The sequence below is a fragment of the Uloborus diversus genome, chromosome 7 (assembly GCF_026930045.1).
Source record: "Uloborus diversus isolate 005 chromosome 7, Udiv.v.3.1, whole genome shotgun sequence".
Classification (NCBI taxonomy): domain Eukaryota; kingdom Metazoa; phylum Arthropoda; class Arachnida; order Araneae; family Uloboridae; genus Uloborus; species Uloborus diversus.
The window spans coordinates 153,998,688-154,021,288 of record NC_072737.1 but is presented as its reverse complement, the minus strand read 5'-3'; the positions used below and the strand labels follow the sequence as shown (position 1 = coordinate 154,021,288).

Below are 22,601 nucleotides of genomic sequence, written 5' to 3'. Positions count from 1 at the left end.
TCTTTCGTGATTTTTCGCCTACACCGACACTCAGCTACCAATACTGCTTCTAAATCCGACCTCAAGTCTCTTACGGACAAGACTTAATATGTGCGTCTTTCCAATACCATCGTGATTCCTATTCCGCCCGCCATTTATGAATGAAAACGATGATTTGAAGTGATAGAAGATCCATTACGGCGTCCTCCCCACACCATAACGTGGAACTTCGTCTCTTATTCACATCAATAATAAATGCCTTTTCCTGATTGGCTCTTTTCTTGGCTCTCCCCCTCTCCTCATATTCCAGCTTTATGCGAATAAGTAGCATCCGCTACTAGATTAGATAGTGTTGTGTCTGGAGCCAAATAGCCACTAGGGTAAAGAATGTAGTTAAGCATCTGTGTAATCATTTTTTTGGCGCCTGCTATCACGTATGCACACTGTTTACCCCACTTTTCCAGCTTATTAATGTTTTGTTTCTCATTCCGAGATTTCTTCCCCTACTTTGGGGAAAATTATCACCTGAACGTGGAAATTTTAGTTGATTGCCTCTCTAAAGCTTAGTTCTGGTACTGCAGGTGTAATTTAAGATTACAAGTGATGTTATTTCATGTTATTATGAACAACACAAGCCTTTGTTAGGTGATTTCAATTTGTTTAGATCTGTAGAATTAAAATTTTTAGGTAGTAACTAGTGGCCTGTAGGAGACTCTTTTAGTCTAGTGGCCCCCCTTTTTTTTTTCAAAAATTAGTAGCCACTTTTTTTTCTTTCTCTTTTCTTCTTTCTTTTTTTCCCTTTGTTGATGAAAATAATAAGGGAATCATAAAGCATTACGCTGAAAGATGGGACACGGAGAAAATTAATGGCATAATATTGGTTTACGATATTATAAAATTAAAACTTTTAGTTAGTAGCCACTAGCTAGGGGTTTTAATTTAGTAGATAAGAGCTTTTTGTTAATGAAAGGAATAAGGGAATATTTAGGCACAACACTGATAGATAGGGTGTGAAAAAAAAGTAATGGCATAGGAGACCCGTTTCTACAATGCATGTATATTTTTACGTATACAAAAGATAAATTTAAAAGAAAAAGAATATTGCTGTAAATATCATTTTTTTTGCAAAACAAATAGTAATAATAATGGTCATGAAAACATATGCACAGAAAAAAAAATGATATTTACAACAATGGTGACGCTTTTAACATGTAATGTTGTAGGAGTATGCTTTTACTGCCTTTTAGTAGTGCAAATGTGTTTCCTAAACACAACTGCGCTAAGAATATAATATAAATGTTTTTACACCAACATAATTTTTCCCTGCTATGAATCAGCTCCAATATTGCCTTGGGCAGAAATCCATGCAATAGACAAACGAGAACAATGTAGTGCAATGTAACGACTTTGCTTTGCCACACCGGCAAACCGTCAACTAACTTGTTGGTCGCGACAACATTTCGCTTGAACCGTAATTGGTTAATAGCAGTAATCACCGCAGCATCAGCGCAGGACCTAATGGAAAATTCGCAGGGAACACCGACTTACCTGTGACACCACAGGAAGACCTTGAAACCCATCAAAAAACCATCAACGGTGGTGTTTTTTTTTATTTCTATTATTACTTCTACTTCCACTCTTGTTCTGGCGGGCTTTCTGAACGGTAGCCGCGAACTTAAACCGATAATTTCCTCTTCCACTAAATAGCTTTGTTTTTTTTAGGGGGGTTGGCGTAAACTGGGTCTCATTATTATTACCCTTCTTTGTTTTGGCTGATGGAGGCTTGTGGTAATCATTAAGCTTTCACGATCTGCCATTGCCACTGTTGTTTGAAGTGCTGCCAATTTTCCTCGCTCTTTCGTTTTCTCTCCCGTCATTTGGGTATACAGTGCTACCAGCTTACATAAAAAAAATGATGGTTAATTACTCAATGCATCATAATGATTCATCTCAAATTAATTGCCAGAAGGCTTTGAATCGAATGTTTGGTTGCGGATAACGATAATGTAAAAGTATATTTATTGCACGGTGATTTTCTAAAGAAATAAGAATGATATATTAGCTACCACAAGATTATTCGTGATTTCATCATAAATATTTCGACATTCACGTAAAAAATCAATGTGAAATTATTGTTTTTTAAAACAACCTAGTTCGTAACTCCCTTTGAAATACAGTATAACTTCGATTTAACGATAACCGATTGAACGAATTCCTGAATTTAATGATATATTTCACTGGTCCTGATTTAACTGCATGTATGTGCTTCTCGATTTAACGATATCCTTGACTTAACGATAACTTTTTTCCAGTTCCGCGAAAATCGTTAAATCGGAGTTATACTGTACTCCAAGTTATAACCGGGATTGTGGAGTCGAAGTCGAACAGATTTCAGAGTGAAAGAGTCGTAGTCTGGAGTCGAAGGCTTTAAAATTCCAAGAGTCGGAGTCTGTCATTTTTCCTCGGAGTCCGCAACTCTGCCAGTGCTGTGAGAGTCGGAGTGGTTTTGGGGTGAAGGAGTCGAGTCGAAGCTTAAGGCTCTAAAATTTCCGAAGTCGGAGCATTAGTCGGTCTTTTTCTCTTCTAATCCGCAGCTCTGGTTATAACTGAGAAATGGTACATAAAAAAAAAAAAAAAAAAACTTGCAGTGGTTGAGATAAATGTTTAATAAAGTGTGTTTGAATATGAACTTACTTTCAAAACTTGAGGGTGCAATGATGTTTGAAGTTGTTAGTTTATTGTGTTTTATTGAAACTTTAATCAACGAGTGTGGGTGGATATAGAATCGCTCCAAAGTTATCTGACATTGATAAATATACCAAACGCGACCCCACGCGGTGACATTTTTATTTGTGCATAGTAAGTTTATCTTGTTTTGTGATTTTTCAGAAATTCAAATGAACTACTTTAATTGCGTTTTTTAGATTTAAATTAATGACATAGAACTAGCAAAACCTGGTGTGTGGTAATTGTCATTGGCAGCAGGAGTACCCATTGGAGGGGGTGGATTATAGCGCAAGTTGCACCATCTAAATTTTTAGGGCGGATTTTTTAATTTTTTAAATTTAAATTTATTCATTAATATATGTTTAACTTAAATTATTTATTTTGTTTATGTTATTCTGTTTATATTTCATTTCATTTATTTATTTAGTTTGTGCGTGAGTGTGTGCGTATGTAATTGGCGTAGCACAGAACTTATCTAATTAAATAATCATAATTAGAGATAAATAAATAACTAGATAATATTTAAAGAAATAAAAGAATTAAAAATATTTTTAAAAAAGAATAAAAAAGTGAGTAAAAAATAAAAAGGGAAAGAGGATTTTTTGCTTAAAGGGGGGGGGGGTATGGGCGCCCCTGATTGGAAAGCCTAAATATATAAGTGCGTAAGGGCTAAAAACTTCACAGAAGACCTGTTTCTCTTGGTTTCAGCTGTAAAAAAGTGCCCTTTTCAAAATCGTATTTTCAATCAAAGCATTTTAGAGTTATTCGGAGTTAAGATTTCTTGATATATTTTCAAAGCATGCCGGCCATAATGAGGACACATGTAGCACATTACAACATCTCTTATTTGCGCTAAAGCTGAAGATACTTTGAATTCTATCTATCTGGCTGATAAACTCGAGCTTGTATTTACTTATCGTTAAGAGGGCCTCTCATTAAAAGCGAAACTTGATGAAACGTCGACAGATGTTACGAAATCCTTATTATGCCAGCCATACTCACTCTTTAAAATCAGAAGTTTTGGAGGAAGAATCCTTTAATTTGGCTAACTATATAAATGACATTTTCCCCTCTACACTGAAAATGACCTGTTGTGTGAAATAATGAAGGAAAACAACAATGTTGAAACGACGGGTTTTTTTCCCCCTTTATTTATTTTTTTTTCTTTATATCAGCCTTCGGCTTAAGTATAATAGTTTTGACTCCCAATCGCGTAATTGTAATTGCGAAACGCGGCAAGCGGTCGTAATGGCTTACTTGCTGTTGTCGTGAAAGCTAATGAAAAAAAAGTAAATGAGAACGTATTAGATGATTATGTCCAAGTCAATATTTCCTTTTTCCTGTATAATGTAATGATATAATTTTTTGTTTCGCACATGCACCGCTTGGATAAGCACGTTGTTTTCGTCTGTAATTACACCACTAATGTTGTCGCTGTAATTATTGCAGGACTTAACAGTGTTTGTGAAAAAACCTTGAAACAGTCATATTTTAAATGCATTTGCGTTTTCAGTCAGTTATGCAATGATTATCTCCACAAGGAGTAATAGATTTCCACAAAATGAATTAAATGCGATAGTTTTGTGTGTGTGTGGAAAATACTACCGTCTTTCAGTGGAACAGTTGCTTTCAAATGGTATTGGCATTGAATTATCCGTTGTTAGATAATTTTTGAATCTCACGATGGACTTAGAGTATTTCCACTTGTTTTCTTGCCTAAGCGTCAGCCTCAATATGAGTATGTTGCTTTGGGTACTGGGTATTCTTTCATTAATATTTAAGGCAATGAGAAGCAAAGGATGTAAGTGGACTTTTGAGTAAAAAGCATGCGTTTCAAATCATAGTTAGACTATCATTGATTTTTTTTCCAAACCATGCTTCATAACAGCATTTATTAAAACCTAATATTATCTGTGGTTCTAAACCAGTTGGAAGTTTCTCCTACAATTTCTACTAGTTATCTTTAGTTATCTTTAGATTTTGGAACTTACATTCCTTTGCTTCTATGTGCTTTGATTATTGCCTTATCCATCGCTGAACAAAAATTACTTTGCTTTGAGCCTTGTATGAGCACTTCAAGCTAAACTTTAAGCACTCAAAGTCCTCCGAGCTCCCATTGCAAACCAATGAACACTTCTGAGGGTTCTGGATCATGAATTGAGTTATCTTTAGATTTTGGAACTAACACTCCTTTGCTTCTATGTGCTTTGTTTGTTACCTTATCCATCACTGAACAAAAATTACTGTACTTTGAGCCTAGTATGAGCACTTCAAACCAACCATGAAGCAGTCTTTAAAAACTTCTCAAAATCCTCCAAGCTCCCATTGCAAATCAATGAACACCTCTGGGGGTGCTGGATCATGGATTGTATGTCTCCTGGTTTGTATCAAAAAGACTGGGCTATCTTCAGAGCCCCATCTAACCCATAAACCATCTGTGAGGTAAGACACGGTGGAACCTTGGTGCCAAGCCTGCAAAAGCTATCTGTGAAATGTTAGACATTGACCATTATTTATGAGTCATCCAGGAAAATGTCCACTGGATGTGATTACATCATAAACTCTTCTCAATTTTCCTTTCTTCTTCAGTACTTGAATATAGTGACACATGTTACAAATATCATGCACTTATTTAATTAGCATATGGCTATTATTTCGATGTAATGAAAATATTAATAATGTGTGGGAGGAATATCGCAAAGTCAAACAAATGAAGCTCTGCGTAAGAAAATCATTGTGCATGCACTATATTTTAATTGATGCTTCTTTTGTTAATGACGTAATGACAAAGAATGCCACAAAATGAACTCTATGAAAAAATGGCGCACTAAAAAGAGTCCATTCAATTAATCTTAACTGTTGCGACATTTTAATGGAACATTTAGAAATCGAGTGGAATTTTTGATATTTAACCATTGTCCTTTTCTGGAGCTGGCAGACATAATTCCGCCCTTCTGGGAGTGTTATTGTGATTTGATTCCTGGCCAAGTCATGGCGCCATTCCAAATCTGCATTGAGGCCCTCCTTTAGTTCAATAATTGTGTGCTACTAATGGGAGCTTCGTGTTTATAGCTCCCCCATTCTCTTCTATGTGGTTATCATTGAATGCTTAGCTTACAAGATTCACTAAGATATCTTCTCTCTATAATATACAGGATGACTTCTATGCGAGTTTTAGCTTCCGTTCGTGTTGTATAGAAGATCAGAAAAAGCCATGAAAAATGTTTATCTGCTTACTGCTCAGTATAGTAGTATTGATGCATTGTTTTTAATTTGGCTGTTCGATTTTTTAAGGCTTAAAAAAATGCTAGTCTATGGCGAATCGGTAGCTAACATATTTTTTAAAGCAGTTGGAAAAAGAATAAGAAAGTCAATGAGAAATTTCGATTATATTTTGCACAAATAAATGCGAAACATTTTTTTTTCCGTGACGGTTTTGAGTTCTTGATTTTTTCCCCTCCTTCTTCTTTCTTTCTTTTCCTTTTCTTTTTTGCTTTTGAGTAAAGATTTAATCTAGTATTATACTAAACCATACTAATTTTCAATTACTATTTTACTTAATATTTTCTTTTGAATAAATATTTAATTTGATGTCGTACCAAATCGTACTAATTTTACTATACTAAAACTATTTTTATTCTCTCTCGCTAGAACTGACTGTACTATACCGCAAACAAGACAGAAAGAAAAAATTGTGCTAAAAGTAAGACCGACAACAAGACAAAAAAAATCTCTTCCACCCCTCATATTCATTATTTTTGCACCAATCCCTCTGTCGTCCGTGTACCCTCATTAGGATAACACAGTGACTTTTCCCTATCCCTTCCGTAGGGATGTTATTCAGGAAAAATAAGCCCATAACTGAGTATGCAGAAAAAGAATAAAGCAAGACCACCTCTCCCTCATTAGCAAGGAAAAAGTTGCTGCGACTATTCATTAAGCCAGAGATAGATCTCATTTTTTTTATCTCCACATCCACCCCCTTTATTCTTCCCGTTCGAATTCTTTGTATTTAGTAATCAAGAACGAAGTTTTGGAAGCTTTAAATCTCGTAATAAAGCTTTCGAACGCGGTGTTCGTAATTGGGATTTGTTTTCGTCTAGGGGAGCATTATTGTATTTGGAATGTTATATATTCCCTTTTCTTGTTGGATGCCGTGCTTTAATTGGGTCTTCCATTGTTATGATACCGGTGCAATATGGCTCATTTCTACAATTGTTCACGATGGATTCTTACGCGAATGTGTGGAAGAAGAAAAAAAAAAGCATGGAGGTAAACCACTTGAGTAACGGTTTTTGAAGTATAGTTTGAAGGTGTCCGTTTCAGGCTTAGTGGTTTTAAATTAGCCATACGAAAGTAATGCTTCTAAAAATGGAACACAATCAATAAACTGTTTTTGTAAGGATATGAGTTATAAGCTTTAATCGGATCTAAATTGAAAAATTAGGGTCGATAATGGCCACAAGGTGATTTATGGGGGGGGGGGAAATGGCGATTCATTAATCATTATCAATTGCCACCTCAAAAAATAAAAAAATGACCTCGAAATGTACAAATGGCATTAAGAAATTTGTTTAAAAAAATCCTGTCATACTCAGCATGTATTCGTTATGACCTAATTTATTAAACATATATTACTTGCATCAATTAATGTTTTAGAAATTATTGACTTCAATAATTTAAAAATATACTGTATCGTTTAAAACTCTTTGAATAAAAAAATAAGTGTTCATTGTTTCAAAAAAGTGGCGGCTGCTAAAATTGTTATTAATGGCTACTGGCGACTGAAGAATTTCCCTAATTTTGCCTTTTAGTATACACCCCACACCCTGCAACAAATGAATTATTACATTAAAATAAATAATAACTTTGTAGTAATAGGAGAACTGACAAAATAATTAGTTTCTTCGGTAATTAAAGTATTCTTATTATTAGTGTCAAAAATCACTTCTCCCCTGCCCCCCGATTTACAGGAGATAACTCAAAAAAAAAAAAAAAAAAAAAAGTAAACTGATCAAATAAAATTTCTTGAAGTGAAATTTTTTCTCGCGTTGAATTGTGTATAAAAGTATTGATTCCAATAAAAGCGAAAATGTATAATGTATTTTGAGTCTAAAATAAAGTTGATGTGTAAGGTTTTATACACTTACTATTTCCTATTCTTCCCTTCTCTAGCTCCAATATTCAAATCTCTTTTAGTTTTCCTCGCTTGATAATATAAATGGCCAAAAAGCATTCATTACATGATATGGTAAAGAAACTAAATTTCACCGGTAACAAATTGTAAACAACCTTCCATTTTAAAAGATTTCCCGAATTTCGACGAATAACGGGAAAGCCCACAGTGCATCCAGTCTTCCCAAAATGACATTTTTTTCCCCGGAAATTTCCCCTGTTTTTAGGACTTGATATCTTTAGGAAACATGCGTTGTGTGTGAGTGGGGGGTAGCACCTTATTTGTTTCGCGTGTAAAAAGGGTTTTCGCAAGATTGGGAACAAGCCCATTACGTTCCATTCACACCACCACCCCACTTTCCTGGAAAATAAAGTTATGTTCTAAAGCTACTTTGCGCACCGAAAATAAGAAAGACAACAAATCCATCTCGGCCCGGAGCCATCTCTTCAGCGCACATTGTAAAGTAGTGTGTGTTTTATAGATTATATTAAGGGAAATGGAGAAGACGTGGTAAGAAAACTTTAGTGTGGAGGCATCAGAACCATTGTTGTACGAGGTGGGGTGGGAAGAGGCGTCAATTTGGTTGCTGCGTGTACATCTCTGCATATGTAGCGAGATCTTTTCTTTTTGTTCGGACCCCGGTAACACGACCAGAATGTACAAATGAAGCAATTTTCGTGCTGGTAATTTCCTCCCTAAAAGGAAATAGATGTCTCATTTTTACACAAACGTCACGCTTTTTTTGTTTATATATTTATATTTCTTTATTCGTTTGTAGTTTTTGTGCGTAATTTACTGGATTTATTTTTCGTGTTCTGATTGAAGCTTCAGGATATTGAATTTTCATCAAGTGTAGGAGGAAAATTTAAGATATCTTCATTAATTATTCCTCTCCTACATTGGATTATCAGTTGAAGATTCGAGGCTCAGCTAGATCTTCTACTCCTAGGTTAGATATCCAACTAATAAATTTACTGAATTAATTTTTTCATGTTCTGATTGAACTGTCAGGCTATTCAGTTTTCATCAGGTGTCTAGATCTTCAACTCTTAGGTTAGATATTCAACTGATAATTTACTGAATTAATTTTTCGCGTTCTGATTGAACTGTCAGGCTATTCAACTTTCATCAAATGTAGGAAGAACATTTGGAGATCCTCTTAAGATCTCTTCATTAATTATTCCTCGCCTACATTGGATTATCAGTTGAAGATTCGAGGCTCAGCTGGATCTTCAACTCGTAGGTTAGATATTCGATTGATAAATTTACTGATTTTATTTTTGCGTTCTGATTGAACTGTCAGCCTATTCAATTCATCAAGTGCAGCAGGAAAGTTTTAGAGGTTCTCGTAAGATCATTTCATTAATTATTTCTCAACTAGATTGTATTATCAGTTAAAGATTCAAGGCTCAGCTGGGTATTTAACTCGTAAGCTAGGTATTCAACTGATCAATTTACTGAATTTATTTATTATTATTTTATTTTATTTATTTATTTATTTTTTACTTTTATTTATTTATTTTTATTTTATTTTATTTTTTATTTTTTTGTGCTTTGATTGAGCTGCGGGCTTTTCAGTTTAAGTTTAGGAGGAAAGTTTAGAAACCCCGTAAGATATCTTCATTAATTACTCTTCACCTACATTGGATTTTCAGTTGAAAATTCAAGGCTCAAATCAAGTCTTCAACTGATAAGTTGGTGATTAGATTAAATTCTGGCCCGTTTCAAATATGCCCCGACTTTCGAATTTTACATGAATTAAAAGAGCTCAACAAATAGGTGGTAAGCTAAGGCAGGGTAGGGTTGGCGAGTTTTGAATTTCGCTATTCAATTGATCAAGTATTGAAGAAAAGTTCGGATTTTCTTCAGATCTTTATTTATTTTATTTCTCCCGTAAGTTGGATTATTAGTTGAAGATTCAAGACTCTGATCTCCAAACTCTTAATATTGTGAATTTCCAAATTTGAGATTTATTGTCCAATTTGACGATAGTCTGAGTGAATGAACTTTGAATGCCATTTTAATATTCAGGGTGGTTAATTTGGAGCTTTTCGTGATTTAATGGTTCAAAAACAGTCGCGACTGCCAGCTGGAAATTTCTGAGGATAAATTGATTCTGCTTTATTTTGCACACAATGATATTTTTATTTAAAGACTATAAAGTAAAGTCGATCTTATTTTGTTTTGACTCCTTTCAAGAACGAAAAATTAATTACGATTTCTCATTTAAATTGTCTAATTTTTTGCTGCGAATGGGAATGGTGAATTTTCTTTGCATTTAAAAAATCGTTTATTTATTTTCTCTCTCTCAGCTTAGTTTAAAAGCTTACGCACACATGTCACATACCCTTTGCCATTTTCAATTTCCCACTTTAATAGAATTCGACTATTTTTCAAACAATTGAGCAGTCTCAGACAAAAGGAAGTTTGAAATGCATACGCCCTGCAGGTCGTTAAACTATTCAAAAACTAAACAGTGGCTAAACGAAAACAACATCTTTATTCTAAGCTATTCTGCATTCGTAATTACAAATTTCAAAGCAGGGAGGGTTTTTTTTTTCCATTGTTTGCTTACTATTTTGTTATGAATGACAGTAGGTTGGGATCAGACTGTCAAATGTGTAAATGACCAAAGGCAAAGCTGTTTCACTTTTCCAGAATCTTCTCAATTTGAATGTGACTTCAAGTCAAAAGTAATTGATGGGACACGCATTGCAATTCACAAACTTCCGTATAATAACATTTGTGACTTTAACTGCTTTTATTTTTCTAAAATGGCCATTACGTTTAATTTGCCAATAGTTCAGCCAAAATGAAATTAATCCCATTTGTTAATGTTTCAAGCTCTGTTTTATCATGCGAACTATTTATAGAAAGATAGGCATTAACATCCTTTCATATTGTTTGAGTGGGTTTATTTGCGTGGTAAATTGATAAACACAGTTCAATCTTTCTATATTGAGTTCAATAGAAAAACATTTCTGCACGTAGAAAAATAAACTTTCTACTGCATAGAACTTATTCAATGAATGTTCTTACATTTGATAATATTATTCACCCAGAAAGTTCGCAAAAACTTTTAATTTTAATGGTTCGTTGAAAGAGTCTCTTTTTCTTTCTTTCAATTTCTTCTTCATCTTCTTCTTTTTCTTTTTCTTTTTTTAAAGATTCCAGATTTTGAAAGAACTTTTGAAGCTTTCGGCTTGTATCCATAAAATTCTACGCCATTTGTAATCAATCGTTGTATGTTTTAGAATGGATTTAGATGTTGTAAATGCAGTATTGCACTTATAAATTAGTTATAATCAAATTCGTTATTTAAATTTGTTATTAGTTATTTAAAATCAAAAACATTTTTGGTACAAGTAACGTTTATTTGTATTTTTCCTTCGCAGAAAATGATACTGAACCCAATCAATGTTAATTTGTATTAATAATCTTGTAATTGAACAGCATAAAAGTCTTAACGGTCGTTCAATCCGTTATGTTGTCCAAATAGCTGCTTGCAGTTAGATTCTTCGTCCGTCGGAGATAAGATTGTCCTCCTGTCCTGTAGTTATATTTTTACAAAATAAATTCTTACAGATCTTTGAAATTAAAAAGTTTCAGTTGCAAAAGACGTGAATTGAAACTGTAGAAAGTGGTACTGAATCCTATCATTGTTAACTTGTGTGAATTATCTTCTAATTGGGCAACATGATAGTCTACTCGATTCTCACCAGTGACTCAATCAGTTAAGTTGTCCAAATGGCTGCCAGAAAACTCTCATATCACGTCCACCAGGGATAAGATTTCCCTTGTCTCCTACAATTATATTTTACCTTCTCTCCTACAATTACGTTTTACAAAATAAATTCCTACTGTTCTTCAAAATCAAAAAGGTTCTAATCCACAAGACGTTAATTAAAATTGTAGAAGATGATACTGAACCCTATCAAGGTCAATTTGTGTGAATAATCTTCTAATTATGTGTCCTGAAGTCTTACTCAATCCGTTTCGTTGTCCAAATGGCTGCCAGACAACTTTCATATCACGTCCACCATAGATAAGATTCCCTTGTCTCCTACAATTATATTTTACAAAGAAATTCCTACAGATCTTCAAAATCAAAAAGTTTGTAATGCAAAAGACGTTAATTTAAATTGCAGAAAGTGATTCAGAATATCATCAAGGTTAATTTGTGTGAATAATCTTCTAATTAGGCTGCCCAGAAGCCTTACCAGTGGCTAAATCCGTTACGTTGTCCAAATGGCTGCCAGACAACTTTCATATCACGTCCACCGAGCGATAAGAATTTCCTCATCTCCTACAATTATGCATAATCGACTAAAACCCGTTGTATTCCTTGGGAAAAATCATTTCGAGTACTTATTTACCGGTAAAAAAGAGCTCTAATAGGGCGATTCCCGTGGAAAAATGGAGGGAATGAGCCATTCGTGTTTCTCCCTCTGCTAGACAGGAAGACACGAGGGGGGGGGAGGCAGGTTTTTAGTCATTTGAAGGTCACCGATGTGACTAATTAAAGTGAGATGAGGGACGCATGGGCAGCTAGGAACAATACCGTGGATCGAGGGTGTCCGAAGCGTGTAATGAGCGGAAGAGAGCTTTATCTGTCTATCATAATTACTTGACCATAAAAGGTGGGAAACTCCTTCTGCTGCTCGCGCGCGAGAAATGAAACGTGTTTCTCCTTCGCTACTGCTCGCTCCGTAAACAGTTCAGGTGAAGTTGAAGAGCTGTGGTGGCGGACATATTTGTGCACACATGAACCTTTTTTTTCTTTTTTTCTATTGACCTTCTGTTAGCGGCGAAAGACTTCGTAGCGAATATGTTTGTGCACCGATGGACTATTTCCTTTTTTTTTTTTTTGCGATTGACCTTAGATCAACGGCCAGGAGCTTTGCAGTGGATATATTTGTCCACTGATGGAAAATTGATTTTTTTTCAATTGTCCTAAGTCAATGGCAAGGAGCTTTCGGCGGACATGTTTGTGCACAGGTGAAATTTTGTTCTCTTTTTTTTCGTCAATTGACCTTTTGTCAGCGGCAAGAAACTTGGAAGTGGATATATTTGTGCATAAATAAACCATTTTTTTCTTTTTTTTTTTGATTGATCTTGCGTCAGAGGTAAAAAAGGAGTTTGATGGTGGATATTTTTGATTTTTGTGCACAGATAAACCTTTCATTTTTTTTTTTTTTTTTGGACTGATCTTACGTCAGCAGTAGAGAGCTTGGTAGCGGGTGTGCACACATTAACCTTTTTTTTTTCATTTGGCGTTGATGGGTCCAGCTTGTGGATTCGGATTTGAAATGTGTGCACACAAACCGGAAGAGGAAGGGAGTAGTAAGTATAATATTTGGAGATAAATAGCGGGTCAAAGCTCTCTCCCGGCATTTTTTTTTTTTTTTTTTTTTTTGAAAATTAAGTCTCTAAAACTTAATTCTAGGCAATCTCAAGTTATCCCTGAAAATTTCTTCATTCAAATTTAAAACATCGATAAGTTATTTCCTACGTGTGGTGGAAAGGACGTATTGAGTTTTTACATTTTTATTTCTTGCTAGTCTGTGATCGTAGTCGTCTAAGGCTAAAATTAATTATCAATCCGATCTTCTTCAGACTCTCTCTATTGAAACTTAAGGAACAATTTCTTCTCGTGAATCTGTTTGTAAAATTTTAAAGAAAAATCGTTAAGTGTTTTTCCTACTTGTGGCGGAATGGGCGCATTGAGTTTTTAATTAATATTCCCAGATAATCTGTGACCATCTTCGTCCAGAATCTCAAAAAAATGTTCAGTCCATTCTTCTTGAGAATGTCTTCAGTAAAATTGAAAAACAAGTTCTTGAGACAGTGGCGAATTTAAAAGTTCGGGGGTTCGTCACAATGCATTTGGGGGGGGGGGGGCTTTATCTATCACACTGTCACAGAACTGTGCAAAACATTTATCATGCGCGTTTTTGTATCCCCTTTGAAGCTCCTGTGGTTGGAGGGCCGCTCGCAATTGGGACATAGTAAACCGCCACTGTCTTGAAAGTCGCTTAAAATTTAAAGACATCGTCAAATTATTTCCCACCTATGGCGGAATGGTCGTATTGAGTTTTTACATTTTTACATTAATATTCCTAGTTAGTCTATGATCATCACCGTCCGGAATCTCAATTAATTTTTCAATCCGTTCTTCTTGGGAATCTTCCCATTAATCGCGCAAAGCAGCCCAATCTCATGGTATAATCGCCTTTCCATCTCCCACTGATGCGTCGCGCTTTGGACACAGTCCTGATGCTATTACCAACAACAATCCACGAAGGCCACGAACCACTGATGAATTGAAGCGCCGGAAGTGCGTGCGGGACATCCTTACCCCCTTCATCCGGATGAATATGGACGACACGGAATTATCATTTAATTGTTTCTCCACCAGACCAAACACTTCAAGCGTATATTTTTTACCCTGACCAGCTTTTGATTCAGTGGCGATACTGGCTACCGTTTAAAATTCACAGTTCCCCCTTCTGAAGCTTATGACACGTTGTGGACCGTTGCAGACTTGAAGATGGCCAGTGAACTTTTAATTCTATTTTTACGACTTATCAAACTATTTTTACTATTTATCAAACTGTATTGTTTTATTTTTTAAGAATCCCCTCCCTCTCAATCCTTGTTTTTAGATACCCCCATGTCTTGCAAAAAGCTTTGTTCCTTGATTTCTTTGGATGTTTTACAAATAAGAATTTATGCTCCTGTCACAATAACTTTAAGCTATTTGACATTCGTAATAATGGTACATACAGTAAGTACCTCGGTATGGCATCGGAAGTTTTATATTTAATATTTTACTTGAATGCAGTAAGGTTTTAATTGCAGCAATCATTTACACTATTTGATTCAAAAATTGATAAAGCGTTCTCGTTGTAACCTTGTTTCCTATATTGATACAAAGTTTCTTCAAGAAACTAAATTGAGAAAAGTTTCCAATAATAAACTTCCTTTGTTTTTAATAAAATGTTGTCGTTATATTACTCGTTTCAACCTTATGCCAGAGCTTAAAAAAAAATAAATAAATAAATAGAATCCTTATATTAAGCACTATTTTATCCGATATTCATGTAATTTATTCTAACCATTGATACCTTCGCAAGTGATAACATTCTCTGCTACCAAATGTTTTAAAATCTAACTCAGATGCTATCACTAAGTTTCTATTATTAATAACTGCTTCTGAAAATGACTAAGCATCTTCGTCCATTGATAGAAATCACGATTCGTGTTCATATTCAAGTATCTTCTAGTCATTCGAAAAATTTTCTTTTTCCTTATAGTTTTTGAAACTAACCAAGTAGCAGCGACGTACGCAGACAAATCAGTTCGGGGGGGGGGGGGCTTAGCTCGAAAGTCTTTGAGCTGGGGGGGGGATACTTATGAACTGGTAGCTAAGAAAAGTTCATGTATCGCTTTTCTGATATCAATACGAATGTAAGATTTCAAAAATACATCATAAAAAAAAAACTTGTTCTTTATTATAATTTTGATAATTAATTTTGAAAATTTCGGGGGGGGGGGGCTGTAGCCCTATCAGCCCACCCCCTGGGTACGCCACTGCCAAGTAGTGATATTTCTATCTTCTTATAATAGCAATCTCTATTGTCGCACATATTCAACTCTCTATCTTCTAGCTGCAAACTTTTATTTCGACTAAGATTTTTTGAAGTTAGCCAAACATTACTATATCTCTTCTAAAGAGAGCAACCGCCAGGGTCTCGCATGTTCAACACTCTATCGCCCAACTTCATCGCTCCTGTTTTTGAAATTGGCCAAACATTAATGTTTCTCATTTCCAGTAATAGCAACCTCCTTGGTAGTGTATGTTCAACTCTCTATCATCCAGTTTTTCTGCTTCAAACTGTGTTTTACATTGGCCAAGCCTCAATGTTTTACCAATACAAAACAGGTTTACTGCCTGTTTCTCATTTACAATGATGGTAATTTCCGTGATCGCTTATATTCAACGCTCTATCATACAGGTAAAAATTTGAAATGTTCCTTGCTGTTTTTGAAACTGGGTAAACGTTAATATTTCTCATTTCCAGTAATAAGAACCTTCGTTGAGATGCATATTCACGCTCTGTCATTCACATAAATTTTTTCATTGTTCCTGACTGCTTTTTGAAATTTGCCGAACATTGATGTATTTCTCATTTCCAGTAACAGCAACCTCCGTTTCGCTTTTATTCAACCCTCTCACTCATCCTGCTGAAAATCTTTATTGCTCCTAACAGTTTTGGAATAAGACCAACCATTTCCTGCGATGTGAATCGCTGTTGGGGCATATTTTCAAGTCTGTCTCATCTGTCATCGACATACAGTTGGAAATTTTCACTATTCCTATGCTAACTGCTTCGGATTCTACAGAACAATAGCGTTTTGAGATGTTGCTCGCTTTTTGTCTGTATTCGTCTACAACCAACAACCCTGCTTGGTCAGTGACCCGTGTCTGTGCGGCGGCGATGCTGGTGTGTGACCTTGCCTACGGCAAAGCGTTATCTGTGTGTGCCACTGTCACATCGTGATTACCAGACACTTGTTGCACGCTATCTAGTTGTAGAAAGGTGGACGCGGAAAAGCCCTTTCATGCTGCTCGATCCTTACGAACTCATGGTAGAGCCGAAATGGGGTAGACCCACCTGTCCGACATTTTGGTCCAAGAATGCCTTGAATTCCGTAACGTTTAAAGTAGTTTAAAATACGTTGTAGTCCTGTTACAGCGAATTCCAATTCAGCAAAATATTTGTTTCAACGAAATAAATTTGAAATCTGGATGTATTTTCTATTTTATTGCTTGAATTTCATTACAACGTAGTTTTCGTTGCAACGAAAAAAAATTGCGGATCGTTGTAACGGGATTTCACTGTACCTCATTACAATCATTTGTTGTGACGCTGTAAAAGTAACTGACAAGAAATTTTGAAAAATGAATATTTTACCAGGAAATACTTCTGTAAAGATTACCTTCTTCTTCTTCTTTTTTTTTTTTTTTTTTTTTTTTTGTCAGTTGTTTAAAATTAGAATGAATGAAATTTATTTTTTAAACACTAAATCATACTAGTTAATTTTGCAGTAAAGTTTCTTGGTTCAATAATTGTATTGGGCGGGTGGGAAAACCCAAATATAATTCGCAATTCATCAACAAATGCTCCGACGAGCTGAAATATCATTAAAAAAAAAAAAACATTTATTTTTCTTCAAAACATTAAAGCACTACTCCTTCACACGTAATATTCGTTTTGTTAAAAATATGTCATATTATACTTTGATAATTTTTTATTGAAAAAAATTATGTAACTGAATATTTTTATTAGTGCTTGAATTTATTAGGAGAAATAAAATATCCCTTCCTTCCAGCTGCATTGAAAGCATTTGGATAGCGCAGAGGAGAAATAAAAAATCCTTCTTGAAGTTTCATCTGAAGCAAATGCTTTGGAAAAAAAATATTCACTAAATTAAAAATTAAACAAATGGACTAAATTGAAAACACGTTGTAGAACGTTTTTATAAATAATGTGCATAGCTATGTTACTGAATATTATTATTATTAGTGTGCGCATTTATTAGGAGAAATAAAAAAGACCCCTTCTTCAAAGGTCTCTGGATAGCGCAGAGGAGAAAATAATAATAACAAAAAAACACTCCTGGAAGCTTCTTCTAAGGCACAAGACTGGGGAAAAAGTATTTATTAAATAAATAATTTAATGGAACTAAATTAAAATACATGGTGCAGAATGTTTCAGTCAATTTTGTGCAAGCTACTACAAGACATAATTTATTATTAGTGTGCACATTTATTAGGAGAAATAAAATACACCTTTTTTTCCTTCCAGCTGCTTTCTGGGTAGCGCAGAGGAGGAATAAAAAATCCTCCTGGAAGCTCTGGAAGGCACAAGTCTAGGAAAAAATTATTGAATATATAAATAATTAATTAAGTAGATTAAATTAAAATACTCGGTATAGGATGTTTAGGTATATTTTGTACATTAACTGTGTTACAAAACATAATTTTTAGTGCATTTGTTAGGGGAAGTAAAATGCCCCTACCTTCCAGCCAGGGTTTGAAAATATCATGATATTTTTGAAAATATCCGATATTTTGATATGTATCGGATATTTTGATATAATCCGATATTTTCAATCAGCACAAACTAACAAACTAAACACTTCAAAATAGTAAATGCGTCCTCAAATTACTCTTTATTTTCTTAAACTATTACTACAATATGTAGACTTAAAATCAAGGTTTCTCTCCTTATTTACAACTAATATTTCATTTTACATTTTTGTCAATTTTGATAAAGTTAATTTAGCATTAGCTGTTTTACTCATTTTTCATCTGTTAGCTTCTTTCACAGTTATATGATTCAGAAAAAAAGGATTATTTGGTGCACAGTCATAAGACATTTTCTTTTTTTCCTAACCAACGTTTAATATTAATTTAATTAGGCATTACTAATAATAATTACGAAAAATAATAATGAATATAAAATTTAAAAATAATGTAATTTTTCTTTGTTGTATTAGTGATGCATTAATACATCACAAAAATACAGTGCATAACTTTTTGGTTATTTTTAATAATAAATGAACAATATTGCTATGATTAATATAATTTTTATATTGAAAATACCGTAGTTTAAAAAATAAATATCGGAAATATCAAAATATCATGAAATTTTCAAAATAAATATCGGATATATATCGTGATATATATCATGATATATATCGACTGATATATATCGGCGAACTCTGCTTCCAGCTGCATTAGAGTTCTCTGGATAGCGCAGAGGAGGAATAAAAAATCCGCGAAGCTAGAAACTTCATTGGAGGCACTAGTCCGGAAAAAAATTATTCAGTAAATAAATTATTAATGAAATATGTTAAATTAAAATACACAGTGTAGAATGTTTTGGTAAATTTTGTGCGTAACTGCGTTACAAAACATAATTATTAGTGTGCGCATTTGTCAGGAGAAATAAAATACCCTTCCTTCCAGCTGCATTAAAGGTCTCTGGATAACGCAGAGGAGAAGTAATAAATCCTCTTGAAAGCTAAAAGTTTCTGCTAAGGTCTGCATGGGCGAGCATATAGGGGGGCAAGTGCGGGCTCAAGCCCCCCCCCCTAGAAATTCTATCCATCTTGCTTTTCGCACGTTTTTATTATTATTATTTATTTATTTATATATTTTTCAAAAATGTAAAAATATTTCTTTTCTAGCTATTAATGAACAAATTATTAAAAAGGTCAAATTTCTCGTCGAACTCTAATCTGTATTAAAATCGATTTCCATGGGGAAAATATCTGAGCCCCCCCCCCCCCTTAAAATTTTATATATGGGCGCCCATGCAAGTCTGGGAAAAAAACATTCAGTATGTAAATAATTAAATGGATTAAATTAAAATACACATAGAATGTTTAGGAACATTTTGTGCGTAACTGTGTTACCTTACATAATTATTAGTGTGCGCAGTTGTCAGGAGAAATAAAATAGCCCTTCCTTCCAGCTGCATTAAAGGTCTCTGGATAGCGCGGAGGAGAGAAATAAAAACTCCTCCTGGAAGCTTCATCACGTTGATGGATGGCGCGCGCGCATCTTCTATCCGAGCCACTCCATCGCCATGCTTTCATCCCTATTAGCCGACACAATTAGGATCGAAAGTCATGCATGAAATTCCCTCCTCAGTATCTCTTCTTCGTCGTCTCTTTTCAAAGATGGGGATGTTTTCGGGATGTTGTTTCCTCTACACACGCGCTTGCAGTGAAATTTGTCAACGTTGAATGGGATGCTTTTCTTTAAAGCAAAAGGAGAGAGAACTTTTCGTTTTTTTCTCCTGAGCTGGTTTCTTTTCGAGGGCTTTATGTTTGACGCCTCCCTGTAAATGGTTTTAATGCCACTAAGATATAAATAAGTAGAGAAATCTGTAAATGATTTGAATTATAGCAGGTTTCACGAAATAGTTACTGGGTCTAGCAGTTTGGCTATGGAACCGAAAACATTTAAACAGCCTTATCTGCCGCTATCGGGAGAAAGCAGCACGATGAAGAATATTCGAGAATTATTTGTATATTTCTTTGTTTTTGTTTGTTTGTTAGTGTGTGTGTATTTGGGACATGTGATAAGATTTCACATTTTCTATGAAGCAAAATTTCTCAATTTCTATTCGGATGATCTTGTACTTGAAGTACCGGGATACCTTTCATAACTGTTTACCATGAAAACTATAAACTTTGGAAACAAAAAATAACAGGAGATAAAAAATTTTTTTTTAAGTATTCCAATTTGCAAAAAGTAAATAAATGTGAAACCCTAATTTTGCGTCCCCCAAAAATACGTTTTCCCCGCATTTACCGTTTTTTCATCGGGGCCCATCATCAATTTTGAATAACCTCGATTTAACGATTGTCAAAGGGCTGTAAAAAAATATTGTTTAATCAAGGATACCGTTGAATAGAGGAGTACAGGCACTCAATACAGTCAAACCTGACCAGTGAAATGTATCATTAAATTGAGGAAATCGTTGAATCGAAGTTATACTGTATGTGTTTTCCGTATTTTGCGTTTTCCCATATTTTACACTTTTTAAACACAGTCCCTTGAGAAACGTAAAATCGGGGTTTCACGTGCGCAGATACAGTTTTCATAAAAACTTGCTGGGTTTTGGAAAAAGTCGATTAACAATTGCATTTTGCCTGAAAGTTATAAAAACGATGGCGAAGTTTCAGAAATCAATATATTAACACTCGTAGAATATTAATGGTAATTTTAAAAACGTGTTCTATCTTTTGAGAATGTCATTTATTGTTTCCACTTACGGCATTGAAGCACTCAGAACAATCCGAATTCAAAATTGGCTTTATGATGAATTTTTACATGAGCTTGGCGTGTTTTTCTCGAGCAGAAGACCCATAAATTATCGCAAGCACCCTTGTCAGTTGAATATTAAGAATCTACTTAAAAAGGCCCTGAACTCCGGCTCCTGCAATTTGCATGAATTTTGTTGGCTAACGCAAGTTACGCGTTTTTCGTTTTTTTTTTCCCAGGAAAATTTGACGCGACAATTTACGCAAACGTTCCGGTTGGCATCCGGTGTTCTTGGAAGAACGAGGCTCTAAAAGCATATTGCTCTTGAATTCATCTTGAATTCTTTTTGCAATCTCTAATGTGTTAAGTCATTTTGTCTGTTCTGTGAAACTCCGTCAGTTCAATTGCTGGTTTACTGAAAAACCTTTTTTGTTGGTGGTATTCACAACTTAATGAAGAAAGAAAAAAAAGTTTTGGGAACTTCTTTAGTATTCTAAGCTAAAAGTTCTATAGAGTGTTAAGAGAGATGGTGCTAATGCGACGAAATTAATGTTTGTAAACGAGATAGTAGGATCGAATACTTGTGGATAAACTTCTTGTTGCTTGCTGTTTTTCCCCTTGAACCTTCTTCTGATACAATGGTGTTTGTTCATGTGTGAAATAAAATCATTCAAATAAATTTTATTCTATGAGTCGGAATATTTTGGGCTGTGTTAAATAACCTATATTCGGCTATTTGCACGTGTTTAAACGTTAAGTTGTCGTCAAACTCAACCAGATTGAACAGAATAAAGATGTTTTCATTGTTAAATGTTACGCTTTTTTTTTTTTTTTTTTTTTTTTGATGTAATTTTAATATGTCGTTGTATTTATCTAACAGCACTGAGTTATTTCAGAAAGATGTTTAGTTCAGGAATACCTCTTTTTTAAATGCATACCGGTATAAATCATCAATTCGTTATTTTGCTTGATAGAGTTGTTATTAAATGTATACTGATATAAACTACCAATTCGTTGATTTGCTTGATACAGTTGCTACCCACAAAAAAGCTCAAATGCCGCGGTTTGATCTTCACGTGTCATTTATATGAGGCGCTGCGGTTTATTGGTTTTTGCTTACAATTGCACGCATTGCTCGTTAGACTTCCAAAATTGCTAACTGAGGGTGGCAAGCAAGCTGATCTCGTTGGTCGGCTCTTTTTTGCCACGAACCGGATGACTGAATATCATCAGCACCGGTAAACTGGTTTAGCGAGTAGACCATTAGAGGGTGGATGATAACTCAAGTCATTTTGATGCAATTACAACTAACTACGCGCTTTTGTCCACGAAGATCGTACCGCGCTCTTTTCAGTAGGTTTTTTTTCCCCTCCTCTAGTTGCCTGCTTGTTGTCATTTTTTTTCTCGCATGTTCTCTTATTTCTTTTCGCTTCAAGCCAAAAGTGAAAAAATCGGTGTGAATCTTAAAACTTCTTGGAGATGTTTCTTCGTAAAAGATTTCATCCAGGTTTTGGAAGGTGTTTTCATGATATAGAATGAGTGATTAAGGTATTCGTAAAGCAACTTGTTGACAGTAGTGGTTACACTGAATTTTAAAATAGTATGTGACATGTTTCTTTTGAATAAAAAGCTTGAACAGATTTCTATTTTTAATTTCAAACATATTTTTACTTCCTAGTGTCTGCTCACTTTAAAGCTGAATTTTTCCAAATGAGAAAATCTCAGTTTTTAGAGAATAATTTTATATGTTCTGTAGCAATATATTCTGTAGTATACTTGATGTTCCAAAACATCAGGAATTACTGTTAGCTTCTTCTGGAGTGTCTTCTATAAGTAGGTACCTTCTTTCATAGTTGGATAAGACAGATGCGTGTA

The 22,601-nt window shown here is 34.6% G+C and overlaps 1 protein-coding gene across 2 annotated transcripts in view; it reads left to right on the top strand.

Moving 5' to 3' along the window:
- Positions 1-22,601, top strand: part of LOC129226010 (zinc finger homeobox protein 3-like) — a 156,563-nt gene that overhangs the window by 119,127 nt on the left and 14,835 nt on the right. The gene's annotated exons all lie outside the window — the stretch shown is intronic.